Source organism: Stegodyphus dumicola, chromosome X1 (assembly GCF_044657685.1).
Source record: "Stegodyphus dumicola isolate Sdum_Otavi_A_Nest chromosome X1, ASM4465768v1".
Lineage (NCBI taxonomy): Eukaryota > Metazoa > Arthropoda > Arachnida > Araneae > Eresidae > Stegodyphus > Stegodyphus dumicola.
In genome coordinates, this window is record NC_140780.1 from 238,541,158 (window position 1) to 238,547,157 (window position 6,000).

General features: G+C 32.3%; 1 protein-coding gene across 2 annotated transcripts in view; it reads right to left on the reverse strand.

Annotated features, from left to right (window-relative positions):
- Positions 1-5,702, reverse strand: part of LOC118182052 (membrane-bound acylglycerophosphatidylinositol O-acyltransferase MBOAT7-like) — a 121,709-nt gene extending 116,007 nt beyond the window's left edge. For both annotated transcript variants that reach the window (XM_035351320.2, XM_035351318.2), the window contains exon 1: positions 5,530-5,702. The gene's annotated coding sequence lies outside the window, so the exon portion shown is untranslated. The remainder of the gene's footprint in view (positions 1-5,529) is intronic.
- Positions 5,703-6,000: the final 298 nt, after the last annotated feature.

Sequence of the window (6,000 nt, forward strand, 5' to 3'; positions counted from 1 at the left end):
CTTAAATAAATATCTTTTTACAAATTTCTTGTCTTTATTTATTGGATTTTTACAAAATTTTAAACGATATTAAAATGTTTATGCCTTCAAAATAAAAAATTCTTAGACATAACATTTGATAAAATTTTTTACATGTATACTGTATGTTGTTGCCAATAAAGTCTGCTTGGCGAGATTTGCGCCGGCAAAACGGATAAGTACCAAAAAAAAAAAAAAAAAAAAAAAAAAAAGAGGCAAATTTAAGTTTGACACTGATTTCAAATGAAAATTTTCAGTGTATTTTTAAAGAGAAATAACCAAGCTTCTGATGTATTCTCTGCTTCTGAAATGAAAATACATGCTCGAAAAAATAAAATGTGTATGAAAGTAAGAAACAAGAAAACTGGATTCGTGAAAAGTGCTTTGGCTGGGAAGTACCTAAAACAATTTAAGTACACATAGCATGCTAACCTTAGATAAATATATTGCCACTAAATTCTGTGCCCGTATGACAGTACAAGCATGATATATTTTTGTGGAACGGCCAGGGTTCTCTTACAAAATTTGAGGACCTCTGGTTAAACAAACATTGTGCCTTAACAATAACTAAATTAAGCAGTCATTAAATGATACAAATAATTAACTTTTACCACAAAACATGTCATATTGAAATACATAAATATTGCATATTTTTGTTTCACTCGACAATATTTATAATAAAATAAGATAATTTATTTGCACTTATAAATATAATATAGACACACATACATCCCCCTCCCCCCAAAAAAACTTAAAAGATTTTAATTCCCTAACTCTAGTATTTGCTTTCTGCAAACCTATGAGTAACTTTATGATTTGTCCTTCCTAATATACTGTTACGAAATGTCCAGGCGCAGTAAGATAGCTTCCCTGCAAAGCAGGTTTAGGATTGCCATAAAACAGCAAGGGAAGGCAGGGTTGCCAAATTTGGCGAGAAATCACCCATTTGGCAACAAAATTGGTGATATGACATAGATGGATGGAGAACCTTCTGGAATGAATTCTTACTGGTTTAGCACAAAATGTTCTCGAACACAAGACAAAAGCGATATAAACCCTGCTGGTATGTGAACAGACAGTTAGTGAGAGTCGAATGAGTTGACCATCAGTCAGTGTCTCGTCTAGCGAGTCGATCGCGAGTTAGTCCATGCAGAGTTGATCGAGTTGATATTCGGTCAGTGTGCGAGTGTCTCGCAATCTAGTGTCGAGTGCACCAAAAGAGTCTCTTAGCGTATTATAGTTAGTGCATCATCGAGAGAGTGTGTTGAGCTCCGGGAACAACTGAACCGAGGAGTCAGGAGCTGTACTCTAGTCTATCGTCGAGTGCACTGCGAGTTGTAGCGTGGAGAGTCTCGAGAGTACATAGAGTTCCGAGAACAACCGAGAAGAGTCGGGAGCTTTGCAGTGCTCTGGTGCTTTGCAGTGAAGCTGTCTCCACCGTTATAGCCTGATAACCTGAAGGCTGTGTCGTTGATTGTTTCACCGTGTTTATAGTAGATCTTCGACGACTGTAAACGTATTATTGGAGATGTCTTGAATAATACTGACCAATAAAGTGTTAATACTTCATCAAATGCTGTTGTCGTTATTCACTCCAAATCCATACGAACCCGTAATGTACGTACGAACAGAAAAATGCAACAATACAGTATTCCATGGAAAGAACACTTCAATTATTTAATTCACATTTCATTAATGATGACTGCAGATAATTTTTATTTCATTTTAAAGTAGAAAAGCATCTTTTCTTCCATATTTGGAGCTAGTAATGCTTGCATATAACCATATTGTTAAGGCAAAATGTTAGGAAATGTGCATTTGATTTGCATTTTAGTTGTTTTTAGCATACATACAGCCAGGGCTGTGCAATCTATTTTACTGCCTGGCATACTCCTAAATTATAAAACTTTTCCTGAACCTAAATTCTGCTGCCCACAGCCTCCTCTAAATTCTACAAATTCTGCCATCCCTTAATATTGTTGCTTCTCTAAATTTTAAAATCTTTGCCACCTAACATACTGCATAAGTTCTGGTGCCAGTCCTGTATTCAGTTTTCAAAGATGTTTTATGGATTGCAACAACACTCTTTGCTTGTTTAATACACAAATAAGAATCAACAGTCAGTAATCTAATAACTAAATACTTTTAGATAATATATATATGTTACCGTGAAAGACCAAAATTGGAGAATGTCAACTTTCACCGGAGAATGTCAACATTCACCGGAGAATGTCAACATTCACCAAATACGTCGGTGAAAGATCGAATATTTCTTAACATTCTTGTACATTTGGACCCTCACCGGTGTATGTCGACAATCACAGATATGCTCTGATGTAGGTCGAAAAGAGAGGAGTATATGTACACGCTGCCATTCCAAAAGGAAGTTTTCCCTCAAATAAATGCAGTTGTAAAAGCAAGGGCCTCTTGTGCAATTCAAAGTGCCATAATAGTTTAAGTTGTTGCAATAAATAAGATTTGAATCACATAATTTGGTAAGTTTATAACTTCTATTATTTTCCTTTCTCATTTTGAATGTACTGTGTGTTTTAAGTTCTTATTCTGAGTCTCAAGTGCATTTTTTTCACGAATGAATTACGGATAAGGAAATTAATATTCTTATAAATCAGAAATAAGAGTATTTGAAAAATATTTCGGACATACACCAAGCGATTATGTGAATGTTGACATTCACCGGTGAAAGTCAACATTCCCCAGATTTTGATCTTTCACCATAACATATATATACACTATAATTGCATGACAGCACTTGGAAAGTAAGAAATTTTAGGTGTAAAACTTCATTGATGTTAGGCTCAAGACCTTCCATCTTTTTTACATTCTTATTGAAGAAAACCAAATTTATTCTGAAGAGTTAGAATATCAGAGACACTGTATAATGGATTGCAACATCAGGTTATCACACAAACTAATAAAATTGAATGCATAAGATATAACCTTTTTCAGTTAATCCCTTTGAAAACAAATGGATATTCATTACATAACTTTCTAAAAGTTGGGTTTAATCCTAGTATCCGGTGCACATTGGATTTGGCTACTCTTGGCGATTTTTATGATGAGCAATAAAAACGGAACATATACGATGAGTAGTAAATGGATCATTCAAAGAATGTATATAGTTATACATAGTATATACTATGTATATAGTGATAGTATATAGTACATACACAAACGTTCTTTGGGTCATTTTTGGTGTTGGAGATAATTTTCAAAATCGTGCCAAGGCTGCACCGTATACTACGATTTTACCAAAAGTTGAATTCTTTCTGCATGGATTCCACATTAGTCTAATCTGCTTACATTTGAAATCTTTTCATCAGGATTGTTGGGCTTTTTTACAGTTTTGGAATACTGCCTACAGAAGGCCATGTATAATACAGTTACAGTGGTGCAGCAAAAAATAAAATTCTGTATCTGTCAGCAGTTTTTAAAATAAATATAAACTCATTTTATTTGGAAAGGCAATCACACAATCTCTAAATTGTTAGTGCAAATGGTTTAAAAAAAAAAAAAAAAAAAAAAAAAAAAAAAAAAAACTAAAAATTATCCTTAAAACATTATTAAAGATTTGCTTAAGTAGCTGTTTAAAAATTATGTTGAATTTTTCTACAACTTTTCAAATCAAGTACAGATTTTGGCATCCGTATATATGCCAAAAACAATATCAATGTACTTGATTACATAATTTCCTACTTTGTATTTATCAATGCTGTGCCTCGGTTGTGGTAGATTATAGTGAGGCAGATATTAATCATTACATTTGGAATGTCAAATCACACGGGCATTTAAAAGAGAGTTCTTCAGTAAAGTCTTTTCTAATAGCATGCTATTATTTACAAGTCCAGAATATAAAGATTAATAGAGTTCACTGCTGAGGCAGATGATGATATCATGCCTATGTAACACAGAAGGATATAACTCCTGGCCATGTACAATGTTTTACAGAATTTTGTCTTAAAAAGTTTGTTTGTTTATGTTATGCAAGTTTATTTATTACAAATCTGACTCTTTTTCTTTTGAATGTATTTGGATGCTAAACTGGCACTAAATAATGCTTCTTGGCTGGTCAACGGGCTATAACGTGAGGACCACAATAACATTTACTATAAAAGGTTAATTCATTAAGGCAAAGCAATGCATGGGCCACCTGACTATTGGGAGGGATATTTTCGTAGAAGATGTTTTAGAAAATCTGGCTCATATCCATGAACATATAGAAATGCTGAAAACTTGTATGAAACCAGCCCATTCACCAGGATTCGAAACTGGGTCAAAATACTAGTGTTCAGCAGCTTCACCACTTTCTCACTGGTGGGCAAAGAATTACTACAGATGTTATTTTCTATATTACAAATTACCTAATTTTGCATTTTGTTGATGCCAATTCAGTTTTTTCCCTCCCAATGGACAAATTTTCTTACTTCTATGACAACTGTTACTTATTTATTTATTTTTTAATCTCACTTTCAAGCATGGAGCATCAGATTTCAGTTGGGTAGGTTTCAATAATTTTTTAGGACTTTTTCTTTAAGTAATAATTTCTTTTAGGTCTAATGGATATGAAAGGCTTGCAGTCTACCCCCTCATTTCTGAAATTTATTGAATATTTTAATTGAAATCAATATCATACAGAGGTTGACTTTTCTCACTTGTTTATAATTATAAGCAGACTGGGAAAAAATATCTGTCAATAATTTTAACATTTTGAAAAATGTAAATTTATAACCTTTTTGAACAGGCATTAAAAAAGGTGAAGAAAACATTGTATTTAAACTGGTTATTAAAAAGTGTAGATTACAAAACAAACAAAATAAATACACATCTTATCACATCAGCAACTGCATTAATTTGTTTCTCAGATAGTTAAATAATGAAGAAATAAGAAAAAAAAAATGTTTTAAACATCTAATAATACTACATCTAAACATCATACAATTTACATGCATATAAATCTCCTAAATTAAACTTTGAGGGTTTATTTTCCAAAAAATATACATCCAAACATTAAAAATTCAGGATTAAAATTTCAAGACAGCCTATCCAATTCTTTAAAATTATAGTTTATAGCTTAGAATTAAAGAAATATGATTGATACCCTAAGTTAGTTCCAGACATTTAAGTCGTCTACATCACTAACAATAAATTAAGCAATCCAATTATTGGTTAAGAAAAGGTGAACCGAATGAAGTACCACAAAATGCGGAAATAAATCTCACAACTAACATAAATTTCAGAATATTCCCGAAAGTATTTAAATAAATACAAAAACTAATCCAATTCCGATTTTGATTTAATGACTCTTTTAAAGCAAAATAAAACATTTTACTAATTTAAGAAAACAATTACGGTTCCAATGCTTATTTCAGTTGCATTTTATACATATTAAACATAATTTAACATACACGTGTTATTGCATCAAGTACCTTGGACAATCTAAGCATTTCGCAAAAAATACAGTAATGCGGGGAAAAAAAAAATAATAATAATTACCACTTTTCTAAATAAAGGTAAACGATTTTTCGAAAGTACTTCATGCATGGGATGTTCCTTTAATGATCCCTTTAACAATCTTTAAAACATACCGTAACTACATATCGTCAATTACATCACAATCTGTACACTAGTTACATAACACAAACAATAGCACATGTAAGTGCAATACCCCTCCCCACCGATTATTTACCTGTGAAGTGTAGCCAGTTTAGCGGAAGAAATACTTAAACCGACATTTTTAGGCTCACTGTGTATAATATTTTATTATCAAATACATTACCCACAAACCATATATTTATTTAAGTCAAACAAGAAAAATCAGAGTTATATTTGCAAATTTTTCAGGACTGGTTTCGATAGTTTAACTACCGAACCATCTTCCTCAGGTATAAAATGCACTTTGGCTCTTTTGGCAAAATGCATTTTGAAATTTGGCAGGGGAGGTGAATGGTTCGATAATTAAATCAT